Below are 16,488 nucleotides of genomic sequence, written 5' to 3'. Positions count from 1 at the left end.
TGTTGCAAATGGCAAGATTTCATGGGGTTTTTTTTTTTGATGGTTGGATAATATTCCGTTGTATATATATACCACATCTTCTTTCTCCATTCATCTGTTGATGTATATTTTGGCTCTTTCCATAGTTTGGCTATTGTGGACATTGTTGCTATAAACATTGGGGTGCATGTACCCTTTCAGATCCCTACATTTGTATCTTTGGGGTAAATACCCAGTAGTACAATTGTGGGGTCGTAGGGTAGATCTATTTTCAACTTTTTGAGGAACCTCCATACTGTTTTCCAGAATGGCTGCACCAGCTTGCATTCCCACCAACAACGTAGGAGGGTTCCCCTTTCTCCGCATCCCTGCCAACATCTGTCATTTCCTGACTTGTTAATTTTAGCCATTCTGACTGGTGTGAGGTGGTATCTCATTGAGGTTTTGATTTGGATTTCCCTGATGACAAGCAATGTTGACTACTTTTTCATGTGTCTGTTGGCCATTTGGATGTCTTCTTTGCAGAAGTGTCTGTTCATGTCTTCTGCCCATTTCTTGATTGGATCATTAGTTCTTTGGGTGTTGAGTTGGATAAGTTCTTTATAGATTTTGGATACTAGCCCTTTATCTGATATGTCATTTGCAAATATCGTCTCCCATTCTGTCGGTTGTCTTTTGGTTTTGTGGACTGTTTCCTTTGCCGTGCAAAAGCTTTTTATCTTGATGAAGTCCCAATAGTTCATTTTTGCCCTTGCTTCCCTTGTCTTTGGCAATGTTTCTAGGAAGAAGTTGCTGTGGCCAAGGTCGAAGAGGTTGCTGCCTGTGTTCTCTAGGATTTTGATGGACTCCTGTCTCCCATTGAGGTCTTTCAACCATTTGGAGTCTATTTTTGTGTGTGGTGTAAGGAAATGGTCCAGTTTCATTCTTCTGCATGTGGCTGTCCAATTTTCCCAACACCATTTGTTGAAGAGACTGTCTTTTTTCCATTGGACATTCTTTCCTGCTTTGTCGAAGATGAGTTGACCATAGAGTTGAGGGTCCATTTCTGGGCTCTCTATTCTGTTCCATTGATCTATGTGTCTGTTTTTGTGCCAGTACCATACTGTCTTGATGATCACAGCTTTGTAATAGAGCTTGAAGTCTGGAATTGTGACGCCACCAGCTTTGCTTTTCTTTTTCAACATTCCTCTGGCTATTCAGGGTCTTTTCTGGTTCCATACAAATTTTAGGATTATTATTCCATTTCTTTGCACTTGTTCAATTTTTAAAGAATATATACTCTTTACATGGAATTGCTGGGCTAAAAAAAAAAAAGATCTGTGTAAATTTTTAAGACTTTGACTACATATTACCAAATATCTGTCTAGGAAGTATTTACCAACTTATAGTACCAAGAGCAAAGTAGTACCCATTTCTCTACAACTTCACCAACATTAGGCACTATCAATCTTAAAACAACAATACATTAATCTAATGGAAGAAAATGGAATTTTATTATTTTCTTTATTACTAATGAAGTTAAATATTTTTCTTTTGTGAACTCTCTGTTCAAAACATCATTTTTCTACTGGCATAGTTCTGTTATGTGGATATGCTATTATTTATGTAAGCATTCTCTAGGGAAAGGGGAAAAGCAAAGTATATGGAGTTCAAGCCAAAAAGCAAATGTAGATTACTACATACTACATACTAAATGCATGTAGATTACTACATGCATGTACAACAACGTGGTAAAATCTCACTGCCATCCATCCCTTCTGGAGACTTCCAGGTTTTTGGTGTTGGGGGTTCTTAGAAAATATTCCAATTATACCTAGTACTACTTTAATGTAGAAATTAGCCTTTATTATAGCAGTTAGATAAACAACTAGTAGTCTGAGAACAGATGTCCATAAAGGCAAAACAAACTAAATTTCAGCTGTTCGTGTGTTAAGGTGTCTTTTTGTATTTAATATGAACTATCAAGTAAGATAGGAATTGTGTCTCACCACATGCTCTCAAATGTGGGCTGTTTATTCTTCTCCTCAAACACACACACAGGATTCTGGAGGTCTGAGGCCAAATGACATGTCCTCTGATGCTAATACATACAGGTACTCGAGGAGGCAGAAGTAGAAATGTTGAGGAATTGTGAGGTCAGAGATGCTTGTCCTAACTCTTTTGCCTTGTTCTTTGGAGATCATCTTCTGGTCCCATTTAGCATGAATCTCCTAGAGTTTGAAAAAAAAATTTTTTAGAAATTATCCTTGGTTTTGGATCAAACCTCTCCATGGTTTTAGGGGTGTGGGGGGGAATTTCACTAACACAAACTTGAGATCAGTGTACGTGAAAATGTGAATGTATGTACATGCTTATGGATTTGGTGCTCAGGAATAAAAGGGTTTTAAGCCTACTTGATCACCCCAGAAATTTTGTTTTGTTTTTTAACACATACTCCTGAGCACCATCCAAAGCATCTGGGGTAAAACCATAACACTGTTTTCATGTACTACTCAGGTGATTCTGATGATCGGACAGATTAGTTGTCTGGTCTCTATTTTGCTGATGTGTCCCCTATTCTAATGATTATTGTGTTTTATGTTATCTGTTTTCTCTACTGGCTCTTCAACTAGTGTTTGCTTCAGTGTCTGCTTTTCATAAGAGGAATCTACCAGATTTGCATGTAATATGCAGGATTCAGTGTACTGCTTCCTTGTGAGGTCTCAGGATTTTTCTTAGTTCTGGACAATTCATAGCCATTTCACGCAAAGCACTGCCCTATTCCCATTTTCACTTTCTGAAATCCCATTACAGCTAAATTCAAACTTCTGATTTAATCCTCCGTATCTCCAAACCTGTCTTTTTGATTTCATTGTTGTTTATCTCTCTCTGCCACACTCTGGGTAATTTCCTCAGACATATCCTCCATGTCATCACTTCTCTTTAACTTTGCCATTGTGCCGTCAAAGCTGGTCATAGCTGAATTTTATTCACAATGTTTCATTTTGAATTGTTCTACTGCGTTGTCATAACTGCCAATTCTTTTCCATTTTTTCTTTTTTCTTTTCATGAGGGCTTTTTATTTCTCCCTTTATCTCTTTCATGATTGTGAATTTACTTAAATTTATACTCGTCCCACATGTATCTGTCGACTCTCCCATTTTGTGGACCGCTTCCTGGATTTGTGCTTTGTGAGCATTTTTTCAGTTAGGATATAGCTCCCTGGGGAATGCTTGGGTACTTTAAGATGTGGTAGTAATCCTTCAGAGGAGTCTTACATTTGATTCTTCGGTGAAGTCCAGACATTTCACTGGTCAGAAATATTTATGGTATATTATATATTAATATATATTAATATCTTCATTTGGGGTACCTCTGCTATGAGGAGGGTCTAAAATTTGGATGCTACACCTATGCATAGCACAGATTTTCTTTAAATTGCCATTTATTGTGGAAAATTTTCCTCACCCAGATATCTGATCAGTGAGAAATTTGCCAGTAGCTTTAGTGAGTAAATAATGCTTTATGGTCCCTTAACAGAGTGGAAGCCGGTCTTCCTTGGTCCTAGCTTTATAAGCGAATTTCAGTTCCAACTTCTTACCTTCCTTAGGCCCAAGGGCCATGTGTAAAAAAAAAAAAACTCCAGGCCCTAGTTGTTAGGTCCTATGGTCATGTCTGATGTCCTCTGTTCTGGCCTGACCTCCTGTACTTACACACCGATTATGAGGTTCTTCTTTATTTTTGGCACATAAGAGTTTCGTCTCTCTGTTTCTCAGTCTCCATCTCTCTCTCGCTTTCTTCCTTCCCTATATGTAAAATAGTTTCATTAGATTTTATCCAGCATTTTCATGTGTCTGTAGCACACAGATGTTAGGAAAGCAGCGTTAAGTACATGGAATTAGAAAGCATTATCAGTCAGGTTTGGAGACCCCCCAACAGGTGCAGTAGACGATACACGGCTTGAAAACTGGAACCAGAGTTGGAACCGTGACTTCACCCCTTTCTGAGTAAGTTGGCCTGAGTCATTTAACCCCTCTCTAAGCTTTAGTTTTCTCAGCAGGAAAATAGGGATAATACTACTAGTGATCTGCCTTAGATGTTCCTCCTTAATGCTCTAAATTCCCTCCTGTTTAAATTGATGCCATTTTCTCCACCCTCCATTCCTACAAAAGCTGGGGAAAACTGCAAGTTTCTCATTCAATATTTTCCTTTAAAAAACAGCTAATGGATGTAGTGGTTGACTGAATGATCTTACTACTTTTCCTTTCACCAATGTATTTCCACATACCAATGGACTGAGGAAAACTCTGGTTCAAAAAAAGAACCTAAATTGGAAAGAAATGATGAATTCCATTTCCTACAAGTTTGCAAGGGGATGAGAGAGGAGTGGACTTTCCTCCCCCTTCTTGCCTCTCTCTCTCTCTCTCTCTCTCTCTCTCTCTCTCCCTGGAGTGCAAATGAGTGAAACCGTATATTGGTTTAGAGGTTCTGCTTGGGTAAAAGTTTAAGAGCCAATAAATCTGTCAGAGTAGATCTCAGGCTGAGCCAAGGTGAATAGCCTCACGGTAATTTTTCCAGAGCCTCAGGGTACCAGGCAGAACAAGCAGAGAGGTCACCGGATGCTGGCTTATCCCCTGCTCGGGAGCTGAGACATCAGCCCACGGGAATGTGAGGAGCTTTTCCCAAAAAGTTTGTGTTTACTGTGTGGTAAAATCCCTTGTCACACAGCAGAGCAGTCAGATTTTAAAAGCAATTAGAGAAGAAAACAGAGGCACATAAAACTCACAGGTCCTCTCAGTGAATCTGGTGGTTTGCAGGCTCCAGGTGAACATTACTCTTCATTGTGGAAGGCAGTTTGGTGGTATCACTTGAGACACTTCCAGCTTTTCACTTAGAGAAACGTATGCTGTGGACAAACACAAAAGCACTAGGTGGTCCATGGTGGCTTATTTGTCCTGTATTGGGCACTTCATTTTGAATAATGAAAAATTTAGGAGAGCTTATAAAAATCGTACCAGGATACATTATACAATGGAATGTTCTACAGGTACTCTCTAGACTCACTTGGAAAGGTGCCTAAGAGTATGACCTTTGGAGTCAGCCTGTGTGAATGTGACACTGAGCAAACAGCTGCTCGTTCCTGTGACTCAGTTCGCTCACACATACAAGCAGGATGACAGTAATACTTGAACCCTAGGGTTATTGTGAGCATCAAAATGAGTTAATCTATAAAGGGCTTATAATAATGTCAGACTCATTGTCAAGTACTAAGCTGTTCTGGTAAGTATTATTGTTAATAACTCAAAATAGCAAGCTGAGGTTAACTGCTTGGGTCTGGGCATGACACTTGTGAGGTTTGAGGAGAGAGCGAACTTGCAGTTTTCATTTTATACCATTTGGATTGGTTACTGTGTATACAACACTTTCATTAAGAAAAATCATTATTCAAAAGCATACAGGATAGGAAGACTGTTGTTCTGAAAGTTTGGCTTATAACCAGCATTTTAAACAATCATTCACTGATGGCCATATATTTAATGCATTAGGAACTGATTCCTGTGAGCAATCCCTTACATTTAATCCCCCACATCTGTAGTGCATTTTACAATCAGCAAAATGTTTTTATATTCATGAGTTCATTTAATCCAGCTAACTGGATTATTTATGAATTCACTTAATCCCTGTGAAGTGAATTTTCATATGTATTATTCCAAATAGATGGGTGGGAGAGAGTGAGAGTGGATTGTTGTTTTATTTTTTATTTTTTTTTTAAAGATTTTTTATTTATTTATTAGAGAGAGAATGAGAGACAGAGAGCATGAGAGGGAAGAGGGCAGAGGGAGAAGCAGACCCCCTGCTGAGCAGGGAGCCCGATGTGGGACTCGATCCCAGGACCCCGGGATCATGACCTGAGCCGAAGGCAGTCGCTTAACCAACTGAGCCACCCAGGCGCCCTGGATTGTTGTTTTAATTTTCCTCTGCTCATGGCAGAGCTGGGCAGGCAACAAAATTGAAGCTTAGAGTGTTAAGGGCTTACTTAAGATCCGATAGCTCCTGGGTAACAGAAATAGATGAAAAGCCCAGTTTCCCCAGGCAAAGCTCCTTCCACCAAACCATGATTACCCTGTGGATTGACAATTCTACCCTATGCATGAACACTATTAAGTATCTGGTTTGGCAAAAAGGTGGGTTTCTAGTGGCTCAACGGGAAAGAACAGCTGAAAAGAAAGTTCTCAAAGTTCATAAACCAAGCTTGTTTAGGAAGCTTCAAGAAGCTCAGGATAAAGATGACCAGTGACAGAACACATAGTTGGCTTCTGGGCATAGAACCCTCAAGTGGGGTCATGCTGGGAAGGTAAAACCCTAGAATAAGAAAAAACTGCTCAAAGTGGTGGAACCAACAGTATAATTAAAAATAGTAGCTATGGGATGTAGTAGAGGTCATTAAGATAATGAACACATTTAAAGCAATAGGCCAAATAGCCTGCTATCTACGTGATCTGTGGCAAGTTGCTCTTCTCTCTGGTTTTCTCACTTCTAAAGTGCCTTTAATCCATCTAAGTTGAATGAGATTGATAAGGTCATTGCTCTCAAGGAATTTACATTCTGGCAGGGGCAATAAACAGACAATAACATATAAAATATAGGAGATAGTGGTAAGTGTTATCCACAGAATTAAAATAGGCTGATGGGAAAGATGAGTGAGTACCCTAGGTGGGTGCCCAGGGAAGGATTCTCTGAGGAGGTGACATTTTAGGTGAGAATACAAGAAAGACTGAGCCATGTGTGAATCACAGAGAAACTCATTTGAGGCAGAAGAGCTAGTGTGAAGACTCTAGAGAGGGAATGAGCTTGGAGTTGTGAGGAACCAGCCGGAGCACGGATGGTGTTTTAGTCATAGAGACTTTTGAAAGATTTTAAACCAATTTATGATCTGATCTACTTCATGGTTCAAACAAGTTTACTGTCATTACTATGTGCAAGACTGGATGCAAAATGCCAGGTAAAAAGCCAGTGTGGTGGTTCAGAAGAAATATGATGTCTTTGTCTAAGGCTAGAGTCACAGAAATGCATAGAACTGGACAGATTCAAGGTGTTTGCTGGAGTAGATTCAACAGTGTGTAGATAAATGGCTTTTGTGAGTTGAGTGAAAGAGAAGGCTCGAGGACAACTGTCAGATTTGCAGCTTGAACAAGTGGCTGGATGTTGGCGCCATTTTCCAAAATGGGAAGAAAGAGGAATATAAGGGGTAGTTACTGTGTGGGCAGAGAGCTGTGGCTCAAAAGTTCTGTATTGGTCATGGCAAGCATGTGAAAATGTTAAGCCGGCAACTAGAGTCAGGAGTCCTAGGGATACAACATAGTTAATGATAAATATCTGGGGGTGATCAGCATAAAACTATGGGCTGGATGGAATCCCCTAAAGAGATTTAGCAGAGAAGAGAAGGGGTGAGTATAGGATCCCAAAGCAGTCTTACATCAGAGGTCAAGTTGAGTACATGGACCAAGGGAGAATGAAAAGAGTGTGATGGGAGATAGAAACGAAATCAGAAGAATGTGGTATCTAGGGAAGCTTCAAGAAGCAGAAAACAACCCAAGGTAAGGCCAGGAAATACAGAATTTGATTCCATGTAAAAGAAATCAGGTTTAAGCATCCAGGTATATCTACAATGATTATGTTTCTACAGCACTTAAGGAGCCCTTAACCGTAAGTTTGCCAAGAGGTCTGGAGAGTTCCATTGAAAGGCAATAGACAGGACTTCCAATACATAGGAAATCTGAAGGACACTCATCAGGAAGATAAACAAACATGCAGAGTCACTGCAACAAGGAGATTAATGTACTTCAAGATAAATGTAATCTTAATAAGTGGAATGGATCTAAATGTAATTAATTATTACACACTATAAGGAAATAAGAATTATATGTAACATAGAAGTATTAGAGTTTTTCACTTCATCATTGATGTTTGGGTTTGTGGCACAAATTGAATAGTAATTCTTTTTGATAGAACTATCTTCATTTAGGAAAACTGTAAAGCTGATTAGGGGTAGAAGGAACACTCGGAGAACATGGGTCAGCATCAACCAAACTGCTCTACATTAAAATGTCTTAGAATTTAGTAGTGGGGAAAGAAAAGGAGAAGACAGTGCTAAGCCACATGGCAGGGAGGTGGAGTCCGAGTTGCAGAAATAGCAGAAGGGTTTTTAGGAACGTCCACATCCAACACTGAATTTCAATATAATGCTACACAAATAAATACCTCATGTGCTTAAAGAAAAACCTGTATGGACATTTAGAAACTTCACAGATCTTCCAAGCAGCGTTTATTCACCCAACTGTTAAAATCTTAAAGCTGAGGATTACTTGACATTTGAAGAAAGCCTCTACCATAAAAGGAAGAAAGGAAACTCAGAAGAAAAGTTTGATTAAACTGTAGTTAATGACCTCAGAGAGATAAGCTATTTATTCTGCAAACAAGGTCAGGATGCTATTAAGCAGACATTATTATTAAGATAAGAAAGGGCTCTTATAAATGTAAATAGAAGAGCTAAAACTATAGAGGAATCCAGAAGGCCCAATACCCTACAAAATAGCGTTTGGAAGAGAAAACTGTTAAGAGAAATATTACAAGGACATTTTCTGGGCCTGAAGTACATGTATGTCCAGGCTGAAAAGGCCTCCTGAGCACCATGCATGAGAGAAGACCCACCACCATTTTAAGTTTCAATAACGGGAAAAAACAGTTCACACACAAATGATCGAGAGTAAGAATGGCCATGAACACTGTACCCAGCGCTATCTAGACAGAATGCAATTTTTTTTTTTTTTTTATATTTAAGACCTAAATAGTCTGAGAAGCCTTCTAAAGGATGGCTCCCCACAAAGCTCTAAGGTAAACCAAGAAAGAAGGAATGCTATCCAGAAAACCAGGAATCCACCCCGGAGGGAGAGAAGGAAATCCCCTGGAGGAGTATGACCAGTGGGCGTGGGGGTAGAAAGCACGCAATCCAGGCGAAACCAGATGACCGGGGACATACAGCAGAAAAAGCTTTCCAGAAAGTTTCCAACGAATTATCTGGTAGATTTTTACATCAAGGGCTGTGTTGCTTGGGAGAAGAACTGCAGGAGCCCAGCGGCCCTGCTTCAAGTACCGACCCTGCCATTTAGGACCCCACCATGCTAGTCAATTACCCTCCATGCTTCACATTTCCCAATTATGAGATGGATCATAATGTACGTACCTCACTGAGTTCCTGTGAAAAATAAGTCCGTTACTATACTTAATGTGTTAAAAAAACAAAAAACAGTGCCTTGAATATTACGCTACTGGAGGCACTGGAAAGACTTACCATGTACGGAGAAAACTAAAGGCATTTTTTTTTTTTTTTAAAAAGAGACCAGGGCACCTGGGTGGCTCAGTCGTTGGGCGTCTGCCTTCGGCTCAGGTCATGATCCCAGGGTCCTGGGATCGAGCCCCACATCGGGCTCCCTGCTCGGCAAGAAGCCTGCTTCTCCCTCTCCCACTCCCGCTGCTTGTGTTCCTGCTCTCACTATCTCTGTCTCTGTCAAATAAATAAATAAATAAAATCTTTAAAAACACAAAAACAAAAACAAATTCTCAGCTCTACAGAAAGCAATAACTGGACAAGAAGGGAAACATGGTAATAGGGTCCTTGGCTCAACAGTGACTATTCCATTGTCCTATAATACAAATATTGTATTGGATGGAGGAATGGTAAACAGATATACAAGACATAACTTTATGTACCATAATAGAATGTGAACAGAGGTAGCATTCTATTTAGACTATGGAAATAAATATTAAAATGAAGGGCTAAATACATCTACATTACTCCTCAAAGCACAGGATGTGATTAACTATGGCCATTTGGTACCATAAATGAATAAATTTTTAAAAATTTTTTTAAAAGGAAACACAGGAGGACCAGGTGGTTTTATAGTTTCTGACAGGGGCCTCAAGTTTAGGGTCCATGGCACTAAACACTATGAGTTTGCACTGTTGGGGAACAATCCAAGAGAAAAGCTACCCTCTGCGAGCATTTCATTCCACAGTCCCAGGACATGAGTCTCTCACCCTGGAAAAGCCTTTTTTTTCTATCTGGTAAGGGGCCTGCTGAGGCAACTTACCCTTTTTCTTTTTGATCTTCACTGCCTAGGACCTGGGTTAAGTTTGGCTTGATCCTACAGCCCCTCCTTTAAAAAAAATAGTAATAAATTTTAGTTAGAAATCTTATTTTCTTTTTTTTTTTTTTAGAAATCTTATTTTCTAAAAGTCATGACAAATGATATTTATTTATTTATTTATTTATTTATTTATTTATTTATTTATTTAAAGATTTTATTTATTTATTTGACAGAGAGAGACACAGCGAGAGAGGGAACACAAGCAGGGGGAATAGAAGAGGGAGAAGCAGGCCTCCTGCGGAGCAGGGAGCCTGATGTGGGGCTTGATCCCAGGACCCTGAGATCATGACCTGAGCTGAAGGCAGACGCTTAATGACTGAGCCACCCAGGCGCCCCGACAAATGATATTTAAAGGCATATGACTGGCATAGGGATAAATATCCCTGTCATGCTCTGAAATTAAATAGATAAAAGGCACTGTGCCAAAGGACAGCCCGCAGAATGAGCGAGAAGGCATACAGGTTGTCCACACAAGGATAAAGTTTAAGTGAGACCTGATTTTGTCTGAGCTCCATCTGATGTTTCAAAGCCAAGGCAAGCTCTGAGTGCCCTAATTGCAGCCCCCAGGTATCCAAGCTGGCTGGTACTTTTCTATCTCAGTGACCATCCCAGGGGCTTCTTTCCATCCCTGGCTAGGCTGCTTTGTGGTACTCAGCCCCCACACTGTCTTTAAGGGTTGAATAAAACCGCAAGACTAGCCAGCACGGAGGAATTCCCTTTATTAGGCATTTTCCTGTCTGGAGGACAGGTGTGTTTGGATTTCAATGACCAAACTGAAATTTCTACAGCTGAGCCAAAGACCGCTGCTCCAGAAACCCAGAGGGAGACCTGGGGGTCTCGTGTTACGTATTGTATCTTGGCAACACTTCTTGGTGCTGCTGACCCATAGCAGAGGCCCTGCTTCTTTGTGATGGGCCTTGGAACAATCATATTTCTAGCTGTGTCAAGAAGAAACCATGTGATAAAGGGGTAAGGAGCCCTTGCTTGGGTCATAGAGACACCAAGGCACCGCCTGAGAATGAAATCCCACTCAAAATATGTGAACACACATTTTATGGCATCCTCAGGAAGCAAGGATTTTTTTAAGAAACAAAATCCGTACAGATAATTTTTTTTTTTTTAGACCATCTGAAATTCTGAGTAAGCAGCCTTGGATGTATAATACCCATGGATTTTGGCACTTTCAACAATACGCAGGAGGTCTGAGATTTGGTTTTTAATTCCTTCAAGCATTTCCCTATAAAACTGATGCATGCCAGCCATTTTTTGTAGAAAGAATTTTAGTTTCCTTTCTCACCTTTTCTTTCCTAGAGGCTAGTGCTATGGTAAAAAAAAAAAAAAAAAAAAAAAAAGAGAGAGAGAGAGAGATTGAGGATGGGAACAAATACTTATGAATTGCCCCTTATGTGGGCAAGTTACTATTCCACCACGATGCCCAGCACAGAATCAATTTTAAACATGAAGACACTGGAGTGCAGTTGAAAATGTCTAAAATCACAAGGCTAATGAGCAGTAGAGGTGAGATTAAAATGAGGTTCCCCTGAATCTGAAATTGATGCTCTTTCCATTATACCATGTTCCCTCTCATAAATCCAAGCACAGAGCTTTGTTTTCTCTTCTGCGCTGCCACTCACAAAGATGTTGCAATCCATCTATTCATGGAAGTCATGTAAGACAGTCCTGTAATTTCCAACTGTGAGAGTGAATGCACTTATCTCTATTTATCAATTGAGGCTCCTACTGTGACATGTTTCTCTATCTTGCCAAGTATTTAAAAATCTCCATTATGCATTACTTCTCACCTTGCCTGGTGAAAGTTGGCAAGCACTGTTATCCTCACTTAATAACTCCAGTTACCCAGGGAATAGCCTGGATTAGAAGCGATGATACCCAAAGCTCATGGATAAGCACTCTGAGTCTCCTGTCTAGACTCCATGAATAATTCAGAGGTCTATTTGGTGGAAATCCAGTTAGGAGTCTGGCAGATAGGATGGCAGAGCTGTTCCATACAGGACACTATTCATGCCTTGGTTTCCTCCTAGCTCTCTGACTGCGTCTCCTTAGGGGCAATCTAATTCCCCCATCCTTTAAGAGTTGGTGTAACACAAGGTTCTGGTCCCAGCTCCCTCCTTGGTTATTCTCTTTGTTCATTCAGCCAAAAATTATGGGAGCTCCCATTACTTGTGCATGTCAACTGCCTGTTGGCATCCAGGTCTATTTCTGGCTCTTTCCCTGTTCTGCTCTACATTTTAGGCTCCCTTGCCCTCTAGCGTCTGGTTACTTTCAATTTATGGGTGGTATAATGTAAAATTGGAGGGGGGAGAAGGAAAAACCAGATGCTGCTTCCATTCTCTCTCCTGCATTTCCTGGGGAACTTCAGGTCCTGGACCCCAACTGGTGACCTCTCCAGGCAGCCCCCCCAATGCGGTTCTAGCTCCTGCCAGAAAATGTGCTCCCTTCCTCTACTGTCCCTCCTTAGGGTGATGGCAGCTTCCAGCTGTTAGTGATCTGTGGGTTACCTCATTGCTTCCTGTATGGCTTTCCAGCTTTTCTATACCCTTCTGTACTAAATCCCATTGGCTTGGAAAAGGTAGAGGACTGTTTTCCTGGCTCTATCTTCTTAGGTACAAGTTATAGGAACCAAACCTGACATGTTGGCAGGAAAGGAATTAGTGGGGAGATCAAAGAATCTCTGAAAGGACAAAAGGAGGAGAGGCTCTGAGAGTACAACAAGGGAAAGAGCAATGCTCAAAAATATCCCATTAGAACTGTTCAGTGAAGCCAGGCTCTATGCATGGGCGGGGGGCGGGGGGGGGGGGCGGTGTACAGACCATAGTTCCACCAACACCGGATGCTGGACACTCGCATTCACATTGTTGTCTCTGCTACCGTCTGGCAACAGAATCCATTCTGGGCATTTCCTTTGTCATGCCAGGAGCTTCCAATTGAAGGGAGTGGAGTGGGTGTATCTGATGAGCACAGACCAGGTCATGTACCCACCTGGGGCTGTAAGTGTACCTGACCTTTCCAATTCCCATCGTGAGAGAGGGGCTCTTTACAGGCAGCAGGATAATTTAAATACAAGATAAGGATTTGGGTGCTGAGTGGACAATTTAGTTTGGACAGCCATTTAGACAAGGATTCAAATGTAAGTGGTTTATTTGGGAGTTGGGGGGAACCCCTGACATCAGTGGTGAAGAAGTGGGGCAAGTAAGATCAGGAAGGCAAAACAGCCAATGGAGGGTGAATTATCAACTGAGTTATCGCCATGGGGTAACTAGAAATAATTCCTCAGAGTGTGAAGGACGTGGAGCAGCTGGGGTGGGACTTAATTCCCCATCGCTCTGAAGCTCCCCCGCATAGGTGTGGCCCGAGTGGCCCATGCCAGACAGAGCAGACCTTCAGGCAAATAAAGGCAGGAGTGGACTGTTGCAAGTTGGACAGATGGGAGCTGGAGAGGTAAGAGAGAGAAGATAAGGCAGGGTGCAGGGTGAGTAGCAAAGGTCCACTAGGAACTGCTAAGCACTGAACGTGCAACAGTGGACAATAGAGAAGCATTCCTAAGCTGGTGCTCTTGAGATTGAGACACTTGAATAGGTAAGTGGGATGAGAGCAGTAATAGTGCAGCCTTGGGAGCTAGGGCTCAACGTCTAGCCTGTGAGACCCATGAGGATGGGGACAGCCCCCTACTCATTTTTGAATCCTCAGTGCTTAGGACAGTCACTACTCAATATATGTTTTCTGGCCCAATAACGAACTGTTGGGCACAGCTTTGGGAGGTTATACTCATTGTCTGTTTCCTCACTATAACCCAGCAAGGTAGGTGTGTCCCCATTTTGCAGGGAAGAAAGTTAAGGCACTCATTGTCTCAGCTTTGAAGTATTTTCTCCAAAAGATTTATCTATCCAGTGTACCCCATTACCCGGGCTCTCCCTATTGGAGAACTTAGCTTCTGGATTGTAAATACAACTCTTCCTTGTATATTCTCATGAGCAAGGTTCTTTGGGAGCAGGAACTATGTCTGTTTAGCACTATATGCCCAGCATCCAGGCTAGTGCTGACACATTCTAAATGTGTAAACCTCATTTACAGTGATTATTTTCTGCATGGCTTGAATAAATGAATAAGGTTCAGAGGTGTTGAGTAACGGGACAGGTCACAAATCTAAAAGGTGGTAGTACTGAGGCTTGAACTGCAGTCTGACCCCCAAATATCTCTGGTGCTTTGCTGAGCCTTACACAACTTATCTGTGTGCGGCAACTAGAAGATTTAGGTTGGCTTGAAGACTGCTATTTTAAGATCAAAATAATTGGGCAGGAAGTGTTTAAGAACTTGCCATAAGCATCACCATGAGGGAATGACCAACCTCAACCTGTAGACCTAAAGCAAGGAGAAGGTTCTTCGAGGACAAGGCCCCATTCCCAAAGCCTTGGCTGAACTGGAAAACCTTTAACATTCCCTGTAGATTGATATTCTAGGGTTTTTAACTTAATCTCTAGGTAGAAGTAAAATTGTTCACTCCAGCACCAATAACCAGTTTACATTTTTACCTTACTAAACCAAAATAATTTTAAAATGTTGGATAAAGTATTTAAAGGAACATGAAAGATATATCGGGTACCTTAAGACACTGGGGAAGAGTCATGTCAAACTTCCAGCTTCCACGGAGCCACCTTCAAAACGAAGAGGAAGAGGGACACATCTTCTATCTTAGTTATCACGCTCTTATTCTCTCATTCTTGCAACACCAGAAAGCATCATCCATCCTCCGTGCATGCACTTTCCCTGTTTTCCCAATTCTAAAATGGTCAAGAAGCAGCATAGAATTAATAACTAGGAGCAGGGAGAGGGAATGGGAGGTGAGAGTTGGAATGGACAGGAAATGCTATGGGAGATGGTTATAGACATGACAATGTACACTTCCTGATTTTAAAGTGCTAAAATGTGCCGCCCAAGAAAGTGCTAGAATTGAAAAAAACATGCCAATTAAAGATAAAATCTTCAAGTGATACTAATGGAAAGCCTATATATATTTTGTCCCAATGAGATAATTAGGTATAATTAAATATGGGAACAACAAAAAGGGGTTTCACATAAATTACAGTTTTGAGCAGGTAAATACACATTTTTAAATTTCTTAGAAGCATGTATTTGGATTGGTTTCTGGAAAAACTAAATTGAAAAATTATTCACCAATCAAAAGTTACATATATAATAATGCAGGTGCTTTGACAGTGCAAACTTTCTTGGTCAACATTGAAGTAGGATCTAATTTCTACTTTATCTCTTTTTCTTCTGGAAAAAAATAGGCCTATGCCCCAACAACTTTTAAATGGAAATCCATACAGCCAATCAGATTAATAGCCATTCCTTTGACTGGATCACTGATTCAGAAACTCAAGAAGTGAACATAGGGTTGTATTTCACCTGGTTCTTACCACTTCCATCAGTTCCAGCAGAGTCCTGCCCCAGTACTCACCAATAGGGTAAAAATGGCAACCAAAAGCAAAACTCCCTTGTCAAAGATAGCCCAAGGAGAATCAAGTGCAGGACAAAGACATTGAATATATATATATATATATATATATTCATATATATATATGCCAAACTAAGAGAGGGTGTGAAAGAGAAAAGATGTGGCCTGGGTACTGTTGCCCCTTCTTCTGAGCCCTAATCAGTCCCAGAGCCAGATGCAGCCTCAGAATATTTCTTCAAAAAGCCATGCCAGGCAATTGGAGACAGAACTTAAGAGAGAATTCTTTGCTTCCATCACCGAGGACCGAATATTTCAAGCCATAGATATCTCCCATATATATATTGGATCCTGGCTACACTGAGCTATTCACCCATCCTTGAGTAGACCAGGCATCTTCAAGCATCTGTGCCTTTATTATGTTCCCTCTACCTGGAAATATCTTTTATCTACTCTTCTACCTGTGGAAACTTTTTTTTTTTTTTTAAGATTTCATTTATTCATTTGTGGGAGAACATGTACAAGCCAGGGAGAGGCAGAGAGAGCAGCAGACTCCCCGCTGAGCAGGGAGCCCGAGTGTGGGGCTCAATCCCAGGACCCTGATATCATGACCTGAGCTGAAGGCAGATGCCCAACCGAGTCACCCAGGCGCCCTGGAAAACTTATTTATTCTTTGTGGCTCTATCCAGTAATTGCCACTTTAGTTTGAAATTGTTTATTTCATGAGTTCTAGCTGGAGGGACCTGGGATATCTAAAAAAATTGAGCAAATAATGACAATCATTACCATCATTACATCCAACATTTAAATATACAAAAATTTCAGTCCAAAAACAAAGCTCAAGAGGGA

The 16,488-nt window shown here is 40.9% G+C and overlaps 1 long non-coding RNA gene across 1 annotated transcript in view; it reads right to left on the bottom strand.

Moving 5' to 3' along the window:
* Window positions 1–613: 613 nt before the first annotated feature.
* The window catches only part of LOC123849524 (uncharacterized), a 122,900-nt gene continuing 107,025 nt past the window's right edge, over window positions 614–16,488 (bottom strand). Inside the window, exons 16-22 of the long non-coding RNA XR_010407808.1 lie at window positions 14,788–14,965; window positions 10,110–10,175; window positions 9,368–9,523; window positions 4,745–4,864; window positions 3,672–3,764; window positions 1,968–2,189; window positions 614–1,279 (exon numbers count right to left, since the gene is read on the bottom strand). This is a non-coding gene — a long non-coding RNA (uncharacterized LOC123849524). The remainder of the gene's footprint in view (window positions 1,280–1,967; window positions 2,190–3,671; window positions 3,765–4,744; window positions 4,865–9,367; window positions 9,524–10,109; window positions 10,176–14,787; window positions 14,966–16,488) is intronic.

This window comes from Mirounga angustirostris, unplaced genomic scaffold (assembly GCF_029215605.1).
Source record: "Mirounga angustirostris isolate CCGP_5_RB_7025 unplaced genomic scaffold, mMirAng1.0.hap1 SCAF_15, whole genome shotgun sequence".
In the NCBI taxonomy this organism is placed as follows: Eukaryota; Metazoa; Chordata; class Mammalia; order Carnivora; family Phocidae; genus Mirounga; species Mirounga angustirostris.
The sequence above is the reverse complement of the archived record's forward strand: the minus strand, read 5'-3'. Positions and strand labels throughout refer to the sequence as shown.